Source organism: Lates calcarifer, linkage group LG15 (genome assembly GCF_001640805.2).
Source record: "Lates calcarifer isolate ASB-BC8 linkage group LG15, TLL_Latcal_v3, whole genome shotgun sequence".
Lineage (NCBI taxonomy): Eukaryota > Metazoa > Chordata > Actinopteri > Centropomidae > Lates > Lates calcarifer.
Genome location: NC_066847.1, coordinates 29,421,040 through 29,441,709, shown reverse-complemented (window position 1 = coordinate 29,441,709; position 20,670 = coordinate 29,421,040). Strand labels below are relative to the sequence as shown.

Sequence of the window (20,670 nt, the reverse complement as noted above, 5' to 3'; positions counted from 1 at the left end):
ATCATATCATCTACTGGGACTACATTTGTCATGAAAATCCCATTAGAAGATTGGAATACATTTGCGGCGATGAAAATTGTCATTACCCTCCACATACTGTCCATCTGCAAAGTCTGCAGTGCAACATTTTGGTCAGAATCCATGGAAAAACATCAATTGTAATTAGGGGTTACATCAGCATGGGGTGGATGTTTTTTTCCTTCACATGGGAACCCAATTTATGGTCAAATTCTGAGGTCGAAATCACAGAGAAAGTGAAGGCGCAGCTGTCAGTCTGGTTCAGACGGGACAACATGAATGGAATGAGGAACACACAGGGTGGTATGGCACTTGAGGTTTCGCTATAGCGTTGTCTCGGGCTGCCGCCGGCATACTTGATCATACCCGGAGGGCAGAGCCGTTCCAGGTCCATTTTGAACACTGTGTGTGGGAGAAGTTACTGTCTTCAGGTCAGTTTGGGGCAGGTTATTACAATAAATTGAGGCCTGCATGCCTCGTAACACAAGTATAATATACAGAGGATGCAGCACATAGTTATCGCATATAGTATAATGAAAAACAGGAAAGGAGAACTATGTACAGTTTTGTATGATATAATCTTAGAGATCTCGGCAGTGGGATAAAATGATAGGGTGCATTTCTGTGTAAAGGAAGGGAAGATGATACCCAAACCTCTCCCGATATGATGCCATGCAATTTTAACTCATCCAAACATTATGAAAAACTGACGAGCCAAAGACGACACACGGATGCATCTTTACTCCATCTGCTGAGGTAAATACAGTATGGTAGAGCTTCAGGGCGTGGCAGGCTGTGCGTGGGTCAGTGTCCACACCAACAACACTGTGATTATGACTGACCTGAGTAAACATTTTACATGAGCAAAAATGGGAATTAAGGATAAAAGGAGGATTAAAAACCAACAGATGTGTAATTACATCAATGCCATGCCCATTGAAGCCATATCGCCCGGTACTGCTGAGGTCACGTAAGGACAGGTCCGGTTGCATACAAGTATTTGTGCACCGTGGTGCTATTCAAGGTCTCCTAACAGGAAACAGGAAATAATTTAACTGGGGTGAGCAATCCACAGTCCACAGGCAAAAAAGCAGTGTGCCGGCAATGGCTGGTGTTCATCTATGAACATCTGTGAGCTAAGAAGTGGGGGCCACAGCGTAAAATCCAGTAAAATAACAGCTAAATGAAATGCTGTCTTCATATCTCTCCTCAATTGATCTCAGGGTGAAACACTTTCTGTGCGGCATGAAAGTAGAAGCCGATGCTGTGTCTCACAGGCAGTCTGGTGAGTAATAGGAACGAATGATACAGAATGAATCAGGATAACTGCTGCATTTACCTCCTGTTACTCTGTGTTAGTTAGATCGGGGGTCAACAAAATGTTTAAATATAAAAAAAACAAAACACTGACACATGAGAGAGACTGGAGGCTGAGATTTGAGAATGCAACAATTTTGATTTGATGATAATAAATTATGCAGCAATTTGGCCTGTTTGGGGCCAAAGAGAGTTTTTGACAATTTATACTGTAAGTCATGGGTTTGGCATGTGCTGTCTCAAAGTTTCCTCTGTTTCTGTCTTTAATTTGTGATCTCATGGGTTAATAATCTTTTATGTTGAATTGTAGCTTTTTCTTGTGTGAATTTTTCCTCACCCAATAGCGTATGCTCCTGTGCTGCTCCAGCTGGAAGAATCAGCTGGAGCAGCACAGCACAAATTCTTACAAACCTACAGCACTGGATTATTTCCTGGATCCTACCTGTGCTCTTACTCAGGTCGGTCGCTTGGCATGCAGTTCGGTGGAATGTGGCGAGAATCAGTTAAGGGAAACTTGAGTTTTTGGCATTTGAGGCCCACACAAATCTATGGGAAGGTCAGGGAAAAAAGCTATAAAATTAAATTATATAGAATCTTCAAACATGTTTTCACATTATTCTCTCAGTTGGTGGTAAAAACAGAGTTCTGAGAATATTTGAATGCTGCATTTTTCTTTCCCTGCTTGAATGAATAAAGTATTAGGTTCTGTGAAGAGAATCTATAACATAATTGCTGGGAAAGTACTGATGTCACCATGAAGTCAAACTATCAATCAGACTGCACATTCATTTGCTTGTGTGTGTGTGTGTGTATGTGTGTGTGTGTGTGTGTGTGTGTGTGCGGTCCATGCATAAGCAGAGTATCTGACTGTTTGTGAGACTGAAGGTCAATAATGTGTCCTCAAATAAACATCACACTTAATGAACATTCAAATAAAAAATGAAAAGAAGCCTGCAGAGCAGTTAGTGTCACGTCCTCTGATCAAAGTAACTATGCAGTAAGATAAGAGAGGAAGCTGAAGACAAACAAAGGACAGAGGAGAGAGCAGATAGACAAAGAGCTGGGTTAAAAATCCAGAGTGGCTCAGCTGTATTTAGCCATGTGTCAAACAGGGTATGTGGAGATGAGAAACAGCCCTCAGTGAGAGTAACCCTGGTGGATAAACACATGAATACAAAGAGAAACATGAATACGCTGAAAGTCAGACAGAGGAGACAGAAGTTATAGAAAGTGAGAAAGAAAAGAAATCAATGGGTCACACAGCATATATATGAGTGTAGGCTCCTTAGGGGACCTTAAGGGACCTTTATTACTGTGAGTAATAATAAATAATGTCAGAAAAACTACAAGGCAAAAGGGGACACTTACTGGCTCACAGATCAAATTGATGATGAATAAACGTGAACTGCAGATAAAGAGGTTATAGAGCCACTACCTTTTAAATTACACATACTATAGGAGGAGGTCATGCAGCAGGTGAATGCCAATATGACACACATGTCTGGCTCCAGTCCAGTACAGTTAATATTTTCCAGCAGGACACTGTATATAGCCACTATGTTTAAAAAAAAAAAAAAAAAAAAAAGTAGACTATACAGTTAGCCACGGCACTGTAAAACAAAGGTTTCTGCAGGAACACTGGTCAAGTCTGTTAAATTTGCCTCATGGGGATCTACAATCTGGACAGCACACTATATCCTTTAACCCCCATCAAAAATGGAACTAAGAATAAGAAAAATGAAAACACACACAAAAAAGATAAAATTACAGTTGTGATGACACAAATGAAAATGATTCATAAATGCTCGAATCTCTTATATAAGGGGTAGTTAACAATGTTGGCCAAGTTACATTATTTGCTGAAAAAGTAATTACTATTTACATATTGGCACAAGCAACTAGCTACAAATAGATGACAAATTAAAGGAGAAAACGGAGAGGAGAAACAACACTCTTCTCTCTGTACACCAACAGCTGCACCTCCAGTCACCAGTCTGCCAAACTGAAGTTTGCTGATGACACCACTCTCATTGGGCTTATCTCTGGGGGGATGAGTCTGCCTACAGGAGGGAGATTGATCAGACAGTGGAGATAGTTGTAGACTTCAGGAAGAACACAGCTTCACCCTCCCCCATCATCCTGTGTGACTCCCCAGTCAGAACTGCGGAGTCCTTCCATTTCCCGGGGACCATCATCACCTAGGACCTCAAGTGGGAGCTAAACATCAGCTCCCTGATCAAGAAGGCCCAGCAGAGGATGTACTTCCTGCTGCAGTTGAAGAAGTTCAACCTGCCAAGGACAATGATGGTGCACTTCTACACCTCCATCATATCCTCCATCCTCACCTCCTCCATCACATTCTGGTACACTGCTGCTACTGCCAGGGACAGAGGCAGACTGCAGCGTGTCATCCGGTCTGCTGAGAAGGTGATCGGCTGTAACCTGCCTTCTCTCCAGGACCTGTACACCTCCAGGACCCTGAGGCGAGCAGGAAAGATCATGGCAGATCCCTCCCTGGTCACAAACTCTTCAGGACACTCCCTTCTTGCAGGAGGTTGTGGTCCATTAAAGCCAAGACCTCACGCCACAAGAACAGTTTCTTCCCCTCTGCATCTGGCCTCCTCAACAAGATCTAGCCCCCCCTCAACACACACACGCAGACTGACACAGACTATAATCCCCCCACCCCCCACTACATGTTACATTAACGTACATCTATGCGTTGCATTACTGTGCATCTCTCTGGACAATCACTGCCACCTTCAAACATTTGCACTCTACACTTTACATTTTAATTATGTATATTTATGCTCCTTATAAATATAGTTTTTGCTTTTTGCTCTTTTTTTTTCACTATCACTGTCCTTTAGCACGGATATACCAAGACAAATTCCTTGTATGTGCAAACTTACTTGGCAATAAAGTCTGATTCTGATTCTGATGACAGTGTCCCCATCCACAGGGCCCATTGGATCATTGAATGGTTTGATGAGAATGAAAATGATGTGAATCATATGTTATGACCTTTGCAGTCACCAGATCTGAACCCAGCTGAACACCTATGGGAGATTTTGGACCCATGTGTCAGTAGTTTTAGTAGTTTTGTCATTACTTAATTTCTAAATAAAATCAGTCATACTCATTCTAACATAAGTGAAACTAATAACATTATTAATTGCTGAACCACATTAAAGTAAGAACTGGAAAGGAACCTTTGTTCATGTTATTAGTTCCACCTGTGCTTCTTTTTCTACGAGAAGTCCAAATACTGGCTGTGAAACAGGTCAATAAATCCTTTTTTCAAATGATAGATGAACTTTGGTGCTATGATGCTAATAAGGCTGTCAAGATTCAAGTAAAACATATTATTCTTCAGAAAGCAAAACAGCATGTGAAACACAAGATGGACAGACCTTTCACATGCAAGAAACTTATGCAATTTTTCAGCTTTCAAATAGGAGCATGACAGAAAATGGGAAGCACTCCTCTGAGCAAAATGCTTCGCTGTTAAAACAGTATCACCTCCTGTGCACAAGTTGATTATTGTCCTAGAAAGATACCAATGCCCAGTGTTTAGAGGAGCAAATAAACTGGCTATAAACTTTACTTCAGTGTTATGTTGATTGGTAAAAGATAAATAATGCATTAGATAATGGAAAACACATTAGAGTTCAATATCTCCAACCTAAATGCTTTGTAGGCAGGTCAAAGAAAGACCAAACCAAAATGGGCATAAAGAGCTAAAGAAATGAAAAAGTAAAAATGTCTCACATCATTACTTTAAAGAAGAGGTATCAAAATATATGTGCCAGGCGGCTGATCTAAATTTCTCCCCAACACAGATTTAACATAATGTAATTCATATGATTTCATTCAGTCCCATCAACATGTGTCAACACAACCAGCTCTCTCCAAATACTGGAAACCTGAGAATGTTAAATCTGTGACATCATGACAACATAAACAGACCTAAATGTTTGAGACGTAACAATTACAAATGAGCTTGATTTGATTGTGGTGTGTGTCTCTTGTATGTGTGCCTGCTCCTCTGTTGGATAAGGAGTCCTTCTCCAGGGGGAATTGTTGCTGATGTGATGATGAGGCTTGGCTCTGTTTTTATTTTGGAGGAAACAGCAACAGCAGTGAACCTAAGTCATTTTAAGATATATAATGACCACATTATGAAGGAGTGATCATTTCTAAAGTCATGCTATAGTAAACTGAAAATGTAAAAATTACATGGGGTCCATTTTTTATAAGACAATAATGCTATTTTGGATTTCTCATATGTAACTGATGATATAGCCTGTTAGTAAGAGAGATCATGTCCACTTTTAAACTGCAAACAGTATCTATTATTAAGTATATTCATTATTTATTTAGTCGGTACTTTATTTAACAGAGATGACACAAGTAAACAGTGATACACAGAACAAATAAATGCAACACATTTAATATACATGAGGTGTCTGGACTTTGCAGTGACCCATCTGGTTCTTGTTTCACACTTTCAACACCTTGAACCTTGAACAAATGAGCTCAGCTTTGCCTGGTCCAACCAATCTCTCATCTTCCATGCAGGATCTCAAACAAGTTGTTCTCATTCAAGTGGTATTAATACCAATAAGTCCAGCTGGCAAGCATCTCCATAGACAGTAAGCTAAGTCTTTGTTGGGGGAAATGTCACAAGGCAGAATGATTAGCTCTGTTTCTGTGTGCTTCTGTATTTGTACTTTTATATATTTGTAGTGATTTAGTGTTATAATGTTTTCATAATGAGTGTAAAGCAATTTAAAGCTTTTATATTTTGCTGTGAAAGGTTTTGTTGAATGCTTTTAAGTGTGTATTTTACTTGCATGCATCTACTTTCCTGTTGCTGGACATCAAACCACAATGCCATAACTAATTACCTGCACCTGGTTGAACTTTTACTTCTGACAGACATGGTTTTTAGCCAACCCAGGAAAAACATGCAGTTTTGATTGACCAATAGCGTGGCTGGGTGGGAGGATCACACCACTGGAGATAGGAAGATAATCAGTTGGACCACGTCTGACCGGACAAGCCAGACACTGGACAGGAAAGCACCCAGTGTTTTACAGCATGACACAATGGGTAGTATGGAGCTCTGCCTAATTGTGCAAGTAGCTCTGGGTGTGCCGACAGGTATGTGGGCAACACACTTTATAACATTTCACTGGCATTATACTCTTGTCTCTAGAACACCGGTGCAGGCCAGGCAGACCTGCGATAAAAGAGGCAGCAGCCCTGGGAAGGATGAATTAATTTTTTTTGTTGTTGTTGCTGGAGATTGTAAGCTCCCCAAACTAGATGGCATTGTCAGGTTTTTGCACTGTTATTAATTTTGTTAGTCATACCATTTAATTCCTCCTTTTACCCCTCAGCCCTGGCAGAAACACACTGGGGCATCACTGAATTCCATGTGTAATTACTCACAGCAAGAGCTGGTCATACTGACATGCTTGTACAGTCCGTGCTCTACCGCTGTCCTCATTTGGGACAAATAGGTGACTGGTACATTCACTACAGTTGAGGTTAGAGTTACGGTTAGTCATAGTCATAGTTAGCTGTATGTTAGTCATTACAGCAGATGCAGAACAGTTTGGTTCAGTCGTATTGTGTTGATTTACGATGAGAAGATGGTAATTCTAGTTTTTTATGTGGATTAGGCCAGCACACATGAACAATAATCTGCACCCAATATGTAAACTCAAGAGATAACTTTTTGTTGACCTTTGCAGGGTTAATGGAAATAAATAAATACATAAAATATTAAATAAAAATATAGCTTTAGGGTGAGTAAGGCAGCATCATTAGCATGTAAACATGCTCATGCTAAGCAACGTTATCATGTTAATTTCGTTATACTTAACTTTGATATACATGACATACAAAAAAGGTCTGAGTCTGCATTCCTAAATAAATTAATCTGTTCTTCTTAGCTGTACTTCAGGCTCAGCTGTGCTTTGAGCTTACTGCCAACATATTATAACGTGTGCTCCAAAAGTCAGTCACCAGAGTCATTATAAGTCTGGTCTGTACCAAATTTCATGGAAATTCAACCAATTTGTTGAGTTTTTTCACTCTAGACCAAGTGTTTGGCGTGTGTGCATACACAGAAATTGATAAACTAACTGAATGTCAAACAGACCGACATTTCCATTCCTAGAGCCCCACCACTATGTGGCTGAGCTAAAAAAAAGTTTAACATTACACACAAAAATCTGGTCATCAGATTGTCTGACTCAGTTATTTAAAAAAAAATCCACTTCTAATTTGTACTCTGCGATTTCTAATAATTTATCTTATAATAATGGGTCTAACTGAGGATCTAGCTGATTGTAATTTAAGGGATCCTCATGGATTATGGGTTAAGAGTTAGACCAATATTACAATTTGGGATGAAGGAATGATCAGTTGCAGGTTCTCACAAGAGTAGTAACACTAACACATGTGCCTGTGTTTCTGTGTCTGTAACACAGGGTTCATTGCTATTTCCCCAAATATTTGCCTTGGGTGTAGGGCTGGTCAGTGGCTGAGTGTTGGGGGCAATGAAGAGAGAGAGAGAGAGAGGGTGTGTCTGTTGCAAGTCAGTGCCTTTGAAAGCAGATCAGAGCAAGTTCTGGCCTAATTAACAGCATGTTTATACCTACACATCTGGGCCGTGTCGCCATCTGCTGAGTGACGGGGTACATGGAGGAGTATCACAGGGGCAGGTCAACACGGACAAATTCACTCAGTCAGGGTTGAAAACACATGCAGACCAAGAGGTTTAGTGGCAGTTGATGAACAATAAAGTTATTTAAAGATATGTATATTGTACTGTTTCAGTTTTAAAGATAATAGCTATAAATTGAGAAAATGCCACAGCTTTTATTACAAAAGCTTTCCATTCTAAGATGGACGATGAATGATCCAAACAATGATTAAGTCCATTCCTGTTTAAAAGAGAAGTCCAGGATTGTTGATTCTTTCCAAGTGAGAATATTAACCCCTTTTTTAATTCAATTAAAAGGACCACAGTCCCTTGTTCTTTCAAGATTTCTTAAAAACACAATCTTTTTCTCGTTGGTTGAGATATCATCTTGTGCATTCTTTTTGCCATCCGGCAATTAATTGTCAAATGTTTCTTCCAACATATCAGTCCATAGACCCACACCCTACACTTTAACCAAAACTGTTACAGTATATATCTAGGTCTACTGCAGGTAAACTGGGGCCAAGGCGAAAGACTTCCAGCAAGGGTAAGTCCACTTGGTTCCTCAAATTCTTTTCAGGCAGATCAAGTTGGGTGGATTCCATTGAGTTGGTGTGTTGATACTTGCTGCTAATTACCGCTAATAATTGTGTCACTTATTAGTCAGCAACTCTTAAAATTTCACCATCAGGCTGTCGGTTATTTGGTCTGCCACTTTGGTCTAGACTGAAATATCTCAACAACTATTGGATGGATTGCCTTGACATTCATGGTCTCCAGAGGATAAATCCTAATGACTTTGGTGGATCCATGACTGCACCCTCATCATGCCTGCTTTGCACCAGAATGTTAGCATTTTCATTGTAGGGATGTTAGCATGCTGATGTTGGTGTTAAGGTGAATGTGCATAAGTACAGCTTCACAGCCTGAACTGCTTTTAAAAATGTATGCACATCTGGTTTGGGTAGTCTCTCCAGAAGTCAATTTCATTGAAGAGCTCTACCACCAACTTGCTTTCTGTATTTTTCCAGGTACTTATAAAGTATATTAAGGAATGACTGCTCACCTTATTCAGTCCATAGTTTTGGTAAGGAATCCATGTGAATCTGAGGGACCCTGATACAGTTCCTTTATTAAAGCATAGGGGACTAACCCCTGTTGGCTCCCTGCCATGTAGTTTCTTATCCTCATTTCTCTGGAAAGCTCACCACAAGGTTATGAACACTGACATGTTTTAAAAACCAGTAAAGTACTTTTTTCTTAATGGAGCAAACTTCCAGCCAACCCCTGTAGGAAAACTAAAGAGATAAATGAGTAATGAGTGATATATAGTAATGCTTTTTGATGAGGTAAGCCAAAGCTGGTGGAAACTCATGTGAAACTGCTCAGTGAAGGATGAAGAATAGTAAAGTCATGCAGCCACCTACACATTGTGTTGTTATTTTGACACCCTTTTATTTCAGGGTGAAATCTAAGCTCTCAGTTGGGGTATCATTTACTGTGTGACTGCCATTCAGCTTTCACAAAAATAAAAATTGATGTGAATTAATTCCCCAAATTATAGTGCAGTAGAAGTGGAGTCCCCCACTGCTTACTCATTTGTGGACCGCAGACAAGTGAATGTGTAGAGGCTCTGATTCAAGTTTCACTTTTAAAGTCTCAGCGGGGAGCCAAGGGAAATGTCTGCCAGCCGCACCCACACTTCCTGCTCCAGCCTGCCTCCATGGAGGACACAAACCCAAAACAGCTATCAGTATTAAGACACAGCTTCCTCTTATCAACACTGCCACAGGGAGATTAAAACAGTTTGTTCCCAAAATGTCTATTATTACGCCTTAAATCACCCGTGTCACCCATGATTAGGGGGAACAAACACTTGTCTTAATTACAAGCAGCCACAATATTTATCATTTAAGCTATGATTCATTATTATTTATGCAACCAATGTGCCAAAAACATTTGCTTAAACTAAATCCTTACCAGACATGGTACCACAGCTATTCATACTGTGTGTAAACCCTGTAGCACAACAATCACCTCCCTGTCATTGGAGAAAATAAACTAGCTTTTAGCTTCTGCAATGAGTGGGTTGTTATACAGTATCTCAATTTGAACTGGACTGTCACACTGAAAAGATCTGCACTGAGCCAGTGCTGTGAAGACCTTGCCTGCTGCAGGCAGCCATTGTTTCCTCCATTGTTCTCCCTGGTGACTTAAGTAAAGAGAGTCTCTAAAGCCACACTGCTCTAAATATGTATTTCTGCTGTGCTAATTAGAGACTGTCTGTCAAGCGGGCACTGAGCCCAGGACAAGGGATGGCTAAATATACCAAAACAAAAACAAAGCTTCCAAATGGAAAATTATAAACATTTAGACAGAAAGTCACGGACAAAATTGCAAATATAACTGGAAAGGTGACTTTTTGTGAGTGTTTGTTTTACTGAAGGAGGAGCACGGCAGCGACAGGAGTCAGTGGTTTTGTCACAAGCTTTGGGAGCGAGACTAAGCAACAGGAACTATTAGTGACTTAGAAAGGCAAGAAAGGTCAAACTGAGACACAAGAAACATTCCTCTTGTTTTACAATGGCTCAGTTTAGATGGTCAGTTTCAAATTTTAGCCAAATGTGACCGACAATGTGACCGTGGTTCCAGTTCAGTTCACTTTTCATGCCACTTGATGTTGATGTACATAGAACAGTTACAAATGTCTTAGCACACTGTTGTCTATTTACACATCCAGGAGCAGACACTGGCCTTACCAGTAATTCTGAGTCATGTTTCACCTGATGAACCAATATTCAATCTGCTTTCAGCAGTTTTGGTCCTAATTCATCAGGGGAATATGTGGCCCTTAAGCTGTGTGGTTATCACATTTTATTTATTTATTTTTTTGAGTGATGAGAGTGAACCAGAACAATTAAGTTGTGGGTGTTAAAACCAAAACAGTGAGTTGAAAGACACTAAAATGTCCTGTAGATGTGAAGGGAAGTGCAGAGCTGGGTGAAAATTCGCTGTGGGTTCATCACTACAAATAACCCCATTCACATAACATGTAGTCATTTGAATAGTGCAGCTTTAAAGGCCTACTAATCTTAAGAAGCCTACTGAATAAAATGTGTTTTAAGATAAATATTTTTGCAGTGCTCTAATGTTCCTCCAAAGTAAAGAGAAAAGGGTGTCTCCACACTCTGAGAGATGCCTCAGAATTATCTTTGTTATTTTTCTTTATTAACTTACCTGGCTGAGCAGAGAGACAGATGTCCATATCAACCATATTACACCACAGCTATTTCTACCCTACAATTCAAACAAAGTTATAGATGAGTTTAAATAAAAACCATACATTTACACAACTGAACACATACAAATTAAATTGAATTAAAAATTCATCTGAATATCTGAACTGCAAGTTTTAACAATGCATTGTCCATGTTACCGCCCACTTCTGGGTTGTATTGTATCGGTACCAGTGTATCTTATATCTTTGTGTATTATGTTCTCCATAAAATGTGAATTGGCATCATACATTCATGTTCTTTCAGTTAAATTCTTTATTTCTTTGTTGTTTTCCCAACTTAGAGTATTTTACGAGGTCAGGACTGGATGTAAATAATGCTACAGGAATTTCAGGTTATGCATGATCTAATATTGTATGTCGTACTGGTGCATGCACAAGCAAATTCTGTAGTTGGGACTATATAACTGCATGCTACACTACTTCTACAGGTGACACCCTGGAATAAATACCTGTCTTCTGCCTGTTTGAACCTTTGCCTTCATCAGCCTATCCTGAACATTTTGGGCCCCTCTACAAGTAAATCTTGTGGGATGAGAAAATACATTGTACCAATGCTTAGAGATATCAGCTGCAAAAGGGTTACATGTATTAAGGCAGCTGATGGAATGATACTCATTCTGACCTGATGTCTTCTGTAAAAGAGGTTCAAGGAATCTCACACTTCTAGTTAGATTTAGGGTCTTTCATCACCATCTGCCAGCATTTTAACATTTTATATAAATAGCAGTATCCATCTCAGCCACACCACCTCCCTTATCGTATTTCTTGATAGTTATAATTATGTCTTCACTACATTCATATAAACATGACCTCTCCTCTAGAATGAGATTTCTGGGGAGAGCTTTACCTGTCACATTTCCTGACAAAGGAATGAATCCGTACACTATCATGTATCATTTTATAATGGCATTATGAGGAAAAGTGGGTCTGTGAAATTCCTTTATGCTGGATGTATCCCTCAAAACCAGTGCCAGATTCAAATTCATATGACATTTCTCTAAGGAAAGTTGGCGCTGCGTGTTAAAGACATTCTTAGCAGGAACATACCAAAGTATGCCTGAGGTCTAAAATTTTGTTCAACTAAACTCCAAACTAACAAATTATTCAACTCAAACTCCAAACCCTGGAAATTCTTGAAATTTCTGATCTTCTATCTGTGCAAACATGTGGATGTCTTCTTACCCAAACAACATATGCTATACATGGATGTGTCTGCTACACCCAAAATACAGCAATAATCCTGGCATCTCAGACAGTAAAGGTGTGTTAGTCTGCTGCATTTTTCTCCAAGAGAGCCCTCATATCTTTCTCTCTGAGTAGTAGCAGAAGGGTAATAATCTAATTTACTCCTCCAGTGCAATTTCAGGGGTGTCACGGGTCAGTCAATTGCCATAACTTTAACCGTTATGTCACCAGATCCTCTCATTCCTGCCCTACTCCCTGCTCAGATAGAAGTGCTCTGACTCAGTCTCCAGGAAGGTGAAATGTTTTACTGTTCACACATTTCCCCCTCGCTGACCTCAAATGAATCCTCTCTTCCCTCCCTGCAAAATAGTGTTCCTTGAGATCCTTCAGCACCGCCGCTTGACGGCACATCTGACACATCTGGGAACCAAGAGTGGATTAAATGCTCTGTGTGTACAAGTGCTTTTGAACAGTGAGTGTGTGTCATGGGCTAAAGAATGGAAGCCACGCCACATGCCTTGACTTGCATGTTCAAACTGTGGAAATATGTGGCCAGCAAAAAATTTCAAACCATTACAGCATATTTATGAGCTTGACTTGAAGGCTAGGGTCAAGTTGCCATTGCAAGCTACTGATTAATATTATAAGAAACTGTTACTGTAATAATTTCTCTGTAGTGAGTGTAATGTTTCCTGGGAATCATTCAATTTTCTCATAAAAAAATCTACATTGTGAGAGCACTGCTGTCTGGAATTACTACAGCTGCACATGCATTGCTGAAGATAACATTAAGTATGATTGATGGTTTAAATACTAATATACTGAACTTTCCCACTCCGCCTCTTCCCCTTTTGCAGATAATGTCGGAACTAATTAACGGCACACTCTAAAAGGAGTTATGTTCCCTGAGGAAGCTCTTTATCCTCTGGAATGCAGAGAGATGCAGCCTTGTTCATCTGCAAATATAAATCTCAGACATGCAACTGAAATCAAAACAGCATTTTGTGAAGAGTGATACAAGTAGTTTACACTTGTCCCTCTCAGTGTGAGTGTTACCACAGATGGACATCAAAGTTTTGGATGGAGATAAAGCGCAGTGTGTCCAGTTGATCAAGCACATCCACACTCCTATCTTGAACTTCCCTCTGACCAGCTGCTGAGCAGAGTCGGCACCAGATGACCACACACAGCAGATAATACACTGAATGGGATTGTATACATACATACAAGATAATATACTAAAAACCTGGCAGCACTTCATTCACAACATTCATTCCCTCACTTATAACATGCAACTGAAACCCTAAACCTAAACTTAAACCACCTTAAGTAACCCAAAAGATATTTCATAGAATGTGACACCCCTCACTCTATCATTTCACAAGCTTCAGTTCATCAATCACTCAAAACTAAAATGAAGTTAACATCTGTGCTGTATGTTCTGGTGGAATCATCATGTATCCATTAAAAAATGATGGAGGTCACCAGCAGGATGGAAAAGAAAATGTAGGAAAAAGTTATTGTGACAGTTTCAGATTTAAAACCATCATGTGAAGAATTTCAAAAATTCAAACTCTGGCTCTGCCCAAAAAAAAGATCAGGCCCAAGGGACTGAATTAAAGAGACTTAAAGTAACACATAGAGTGCTCTGATATTCATACGATTGTCTAGTTTTTCTCTTAATACAAATGTTGCTGTCAAGATACAGATATTACAGTCTCACATCCACACACATAGTCATTGTGCTACATAAAGTAAACATGCCTATCTCACCTAATCTCAAAGTTACAAAAAGTTACAAAAACCGTTGCATACAGCGTCCCTAATTTCAGGAAGTGTGGGGAGGTTTTAGATGCCTAAGTATTACTGACCCATTAGTCATCTATTGGTAAATGCGAGGACAGACAAACTAGAACAACCTTCTTGTTTTAAGTTTTTTCACTGATTAGAGTTAAGCATTAGTGTCGTCGTCTAACTTCAAAAGGCTTTGCTTGAAAACGTAAAGCAGTCCTAGGCTCTGAGTGTTCTCCTTTGTAGGTACAGTAGAGAAGTAGTATATTGGCAACTCATCTATCACAGTTTTAATTATGTGTCCCAAAGAACTCAGTTTAAATATAGAACTGAAACTGTTTCCATTACAACCAGTGCTATGATGACATAATCTCACCAACAACTATGATGTTTTCCTCACCAAAAGCCTTTTAGGTCTACAAAAGTCAACTCCAAGCTGGAACTTTACAAACATCATGTTCCCTTCACAGTCAGACTTGGACAGATGGTATGCATTTGTGTCGTATCAACTTTCACAGACAATAATGTGTTGCTCCCACCAAGCTGGAGAATAGGAATGCTGTCCTTTTTTAGTGGGGAACCAAGTATCATCCATGACTTAGAAACAGGCTCCCTGTTTGCCATGGAGGGTGTAAGCGTGTGAGCATGACATGCAAAGCTCCTTCAATTAGGGCTGGAAATTATTTTGTTGCCACACAAATTAGCACCACTTACGTCAGATGAGACTGAACTACCCTCTGTGTCTAACAGGATGTCACTGGTACACAAACACCCCGCCAAGCCGACAGCCAGGCAAAATTACCTCCGTTGGACCAAGAGTGTTTTTGTCTACACTCCCCTACCCTCTTGCCTTAGCAACCATTTGTCTGCCCCAACAGCCAGAGTTAAAACCAACCCTTGTCTGATTTTTTTTTTAAAGAAATGGTCACCGATGATTAAGAAAGAGAAATAATATCCAGCTCATTTCTGAGTGAGGGAAAGGTCGGATCGTTAGACAGGCATATCTACATATGGTTTGTGTTTCAGTGCTGGTGTGAGTGCTGTGTTTGGGTTTAAAGAAGCAGTGGACCACAGCTTGGAGACCTAAACATTATATGCTGGGCAGTGAACTCTCTCAGTCTTATAGCATCAGTGAACTAATGTACAGTGTACTTTATGTGTGCCTGTTAGTGTGTGAACTCGTGAAAACACATTGCTTGCAGGTAAATGTTTGATCGGGTAATGGAGCTTTGGATAAAGGGAACAAAAACAGCCGGTGTTCTCTATTTGTCTCTTATGATTTCAGTAGGCAAACACCAGCCAGTGTTTTTAAAGGCAAATATACATATCATATAAGAGCAGCAGTTTATAGGAGATAAACTGAAGGTATGCCAGATTATTCAAAATGATAAAAATCTTTGGAGATTCACAGTGGTTTCAGTTCTGCCCTTAAGGATGGGATTTGAATCACTAACACATGATAAGCAGCGTACAGAATTGGACTACTTGGAACTGAACTCAAATTCCCTTTAGTCAGGACAACAAAGACTTAAGTATATTTTCTTACGTCCTCTGCAGCATGTAATGAAATATACATCCTGTTTTACATTAGCATGCCCTAATTCAGTGTTCCATGAACCTTTGAATTCAGCAGGAAAGATGGGAAACTAGACATGGTAGCCACAAATCTCTTTGGGAGGATAGACAGCACAGTACTTGGTCTGTTCCATCAGTATGGCTATACGAGAAAACAGTCATCTTTTAGCTCGAGACCAGATGCATGGATTACTTAAAGTGACACGAAGGTTATGTGTGGTCACTGTAGGGTTGCACCACCTATTCCAAAATCCATTACTAGATTTATGTGTAAATTGTCAAAATTCCTAGTAATTATAGACTGAATCAAGTTACTTCCATACCATCCATCCATTATCTATACCGCTTATCTGTAAAGGGTCGTGGGGGTGCTAGAGCCTATCCCAGCTGACACTGGTTACGGATCGCCAGTCCATCACAGGGCCAACAGATACCTTCTTGCTGTGAGGCGACACTGCTAACTGCTGCACCACCATGCCAACCTGAATCGAGTGTGGGACTTAGACATATAGATGAACATCCATTACATTCAAGCCTTTGCTGCAAAACAAGTTCACGCAATCTTGATTAAGCCTATCAGCACCAGGTAAATGACTGATTCAGTTTTTGCCATTGGTCCAGTTAGCTGTGCAGCAGTCAAACCTAACACTTATTTAGTGTATCTAATAACAGTAGTCTCTATGTAAGAAATAGTTAGTGAGAAACTGTGGGACTTTCAATTTGAAATGAATGACAGAAGCAGCACCAGCAGTCATTACTGCAGGTATGTAGAGCAGATTTGGTAATGTACATCTAAATTGTCAAAAGCTGTGGGTGTGATATGGTATACTGCTCATTTGCTGTTTTCAGTAAAACCAGTAGTGTTTTTCTTATCAGTGAAAAGGAACATGGTTCTCAGGAATGAGTTCCTTCTTCAATTATTGCCACAATGTAAGAAAAGGGCAAACAACTCTCAGTGATGCTGAACTGGAATGAACTGATTCAGTATCCAACAAGCATTTTTCTGTCCACCACACGTCATTTATTTCACCATCATCATCATTTTCCACTTCAACCACAGGACAAACAAACTATCACATGCTGTACCTATTATAATTAACTATCAAAATAAAATATCTAATCGATGTTGGGCACATACAATCAAAGCAATCCCTTGAATGTTGTAACAATGTTGTAAAACATGCCCTGGCGACCATTAAAATGCACAGCAGGTCACATTACAGGCTAAATGGTTCTATAATCTCCAGGAATCTCCTTGGTTGTACGGTTCGACATGCACCAGAGCATCCTCACCCCCCGTAGCTTCACGTTGTGTCCTACCACCCCTGGTTTTTGCGTTTCATGTAAATATAGTGTGTAATGACACACTGTCAGTGCACAGATGCTATTATGGCCTTCCTACCAAGCAGAGGTCATCTTTGCCACCCCGCCCAAAGGAGGGGCCGCCTCACCACCGTGGTTAAAGGCCCTGCTTTCACCCAGACCAAAATGACAGACGTGATTTTATCTTTACATTTTGACCAGGGTTTGTGGTGCAGATTGCTGAGAATCCTATCTGAAACTTTACAAGGATTTAGCAGATACTCGTTGATTAGTGGAATTGTTTCAGTTTTTCTACATTTGGTAAACCATTTGATTCTTTGCCCTCTTTTGCCTGTGACTGCTGATTCCAGATGTTGCAGACTACCAGACGTTACCATACCACTGCTAAGGTGAGAGGGTATATAACACATATAACATAACCCTGCGTTTATGAGAAACAGGGAGAGAGCATTTGGCACAAAGGCAAGAATCTGTTACATTCCAGCTTCAAACCAATTTCAGAAGACATTTACAAATGTCTCCCTTTGAAAGTTCAGATGGTGATAGGCTGTGTACAGTATGTACCGTGGACGGGGTCTGGTCATTGTTACCATGAAATACCACAGTTCAGTTCTATCACAACCATTCCAAATGTATTTATTTTTACAAGCCACAATTCAAAATACATGCTGCCAACTGGTTTTATTTAGCAGCAGAATGTACTACTTGGATACCCAGAAAACATTGGTGATGCAGTTTTCTTGCGCTGCACACAAGCCCGTTCCCATCACTTTTACAAATTGTTTATGAAGTGACATATTGGAAGCAGTTGCTTCAAAAAAAAAAATAGGCAGATCGCACTACAGGACACATCTTGATCACTCTAATCGCTATAAAAATATTTCCAAATAACACAAAGAAATAGCCAAAAGTACAAACTGAGTAATGTTCATGATTTTATCAGAAGATATTCCAGATGGCTGTGTTACATTAAAACCATGGGACTCTCTCTGGTGCTCAGGTTTGACTTTTGACTTCTCAATGCTTTTGTGCTGTATCCTGCCTTCTTTTAAATGCCCTGTTGTTCTCACCTTTCTCCTAAACTCCACTGATGGATTGGGCTCTGGACATAGGATACAAATTAAAAGCGAAGTCCTTGAGGCATGAGGCCATCTGGTTTAGCTCCTTTATCTCATGTGCCTCCACTGTAAACGTTTCATTAGTAGGCTTGATTATTCTTTCCCCACAGGCTTTAACTGCATTAGGAGAAAATGACCATGAGGCAGCAACACTGTACACAGTGAGGGCAAGCAATGAGAGAGCTGTCAAAACTACATCAACTGAACATTAAAGAAAAAAGCCTGCTGCCTGAAGAAAATATGCAATACCACAATAAAGAGTAAATAAGTCTTTATGGTTTACATCTCACACAACGGCAGTTTCCACATGTTTATGTTTTCTTTTATGCAGTCAGTGTGTGGGTGAAAAAGTACAAGAGACCCCAGAGGAGTGATATAGTTGCAGAAGTCAAGGTGCTCTGTTCTAACATGCTACATGCTCTTCAGATGGGGCACACACACACACACACACAGACTCACATGGGAGTGTCTGCGTGCCTGGAAGAGTCCAACAAAGTAATTTCCTATGACAAATACTTGTAACACTAATTTATAAAATACTATGAGGAAATCAAGAGTTACTTTTAAGCAGTTTATAGGGAAATCCACCTGGAAATATCATTAAAGCTGTTTCAACATTATACCAGCTTAGTTCCATTTGTCAATTTGGAGTCCTCACTTAAGGACAGACTGTGCTCCACAGACAGTGAATGACTAAACACTACCAGGGTACAATGACAGCAGATCTTCTGATTCACAGCTGCAACTTCAAAATAAAACTAATTTGAAAATGTCATTTGATGCCAGTTCAGCCCCATTAAACCTGCATTAAAGCTGCACTAATTAATATTTTTATATCAACAATGGATCAAATTACCATGTTTAATGTGAATGGGTCTCTCATAATGACAAGCCCACAGAGAACTGAAAAGAGTGAAAATTTGTCTCACATTCACCAGATGGCAAAAAACACTCTTATGTTGCTACGCGTTTGCTGGATGTATAATCAGGCTTTGCCGCCATAACAAAAATATAAGGTGATAATACAACAATGCTTCTTTAAAAGGTGGAAAATAAATTAATACTGCTTTAAGCAATACTCTTAATGCTAAGACTGAATCAACTGACTAACTCATCTCTTAACAGCCTCTGTTTGCTCTTTGTTTTAGGCTTTTCTCTTAACAACATCTTCAGGTTAAATTGTCAACTGAGCGTGCAATTTTTTTAATGGCTTGCTTTTATGAGTAATCATGGTCCCCAGATGATAACCTCTAATGACTGTGGTGACTCCTGGTCCTAAAATTCTGCTGCCTACATGTCTCATTATATTTCTCAAAATGTATTGGGCAATTTACAAATGAGTTTTAATTTATGCTTTTCAAGCTCCCCAGACCCTGGTCCACTTCACCATTTGTACACAAGGAGTTGTCTAATCTAAGCTTGCCAAGGTATTTGCTGAACACATTCATAGTTTGCAGAGAGGTTCTTTTAAATTTGATGATTCTGTGTTTTCTAATGCCTGAGGTCAGACTTTACACTTTTAGCCTGTAACCGTAAGTGTATAATCACTCCAACTGGTTCTGACAATGTTATAAACAGTGCTACTTCTAGAGGTTAACAGGCCTCACACTTCTACTCTTGATTTTCCAAACGCATTTGTGTTCCCTGCGCACACTGGCTGCATGACTGGCAGAGCATTTGCGGACAACATTTATTTTTAGCCAGCGTCTCCTAATGGAGGCATGGGCAGACCTCCAATTTCTGATGGGCAGTTTTCATAGTTGTTTAAGTAATAGTTTACCTATGATTCAAGATTTCTCAGAAAAGCATGTAGCAGAAGGGCAGAGGGTTCCAACAATGGCCCTGATTAATTCCATGACTCTCACTTAAAATGGTAAGAGATAAACAATGAGTTTAACAAGGAAAGACAATTCTTATGGAAGCATAGATAAAAAGGGAAAGATCTCAAAACTTTACGGCAGGACAATAGTTCAAACAGTGGTCATGATGTAAAATTCTATGACTTTTCCACCGTTTAACAATTTTACATATTTAAATCAAAGTACTACTATAACTGAAAAATGATAGTTCTGTTTTTCCCTATGGACAGCATGGAGGGAGCAGCTGGCTGGAAGATTACTATATAATGCAATAAACCTGTTCAGCAAGTGATAAAACATGTCCTGGCATTGTAAAATTAATATTTTTCATCAGTAGGTTGATCAAATTCAGACTATATTTTTCCCTTTGTCATCTGACCAGAAGTGTAGAACATATAACTTGTTTGCATTTTGCTGCCAAAATGAAACAGTAAAATCCAAACAAATTTGAAGCAATGCAAATCACTG

The 20,670-nt window shown here is 39.7% G+C and overlaps 1 long non-coding RNA gene across 1 annotated transcript; it reads left to right on the top strand.

Moving 5' to 3' along the window:
* Positions 1 to 944: 944 nt before the first annotated feature.
* Positions 945 to 4,276, top strand: LOC127143323 (uncharacterized). The gene is made up of 2 exons (XR_007814640.1): positions 945 to 1,303; positions 3,310 to 4,276. It is a non-coding gene; the product is annotated as an uncharacterized LOC127143323 (long non-coding RNA).
* The last annotated feature ends 16,394 nt before the right edge of the window (positions 4,277 to 20,670 follow it).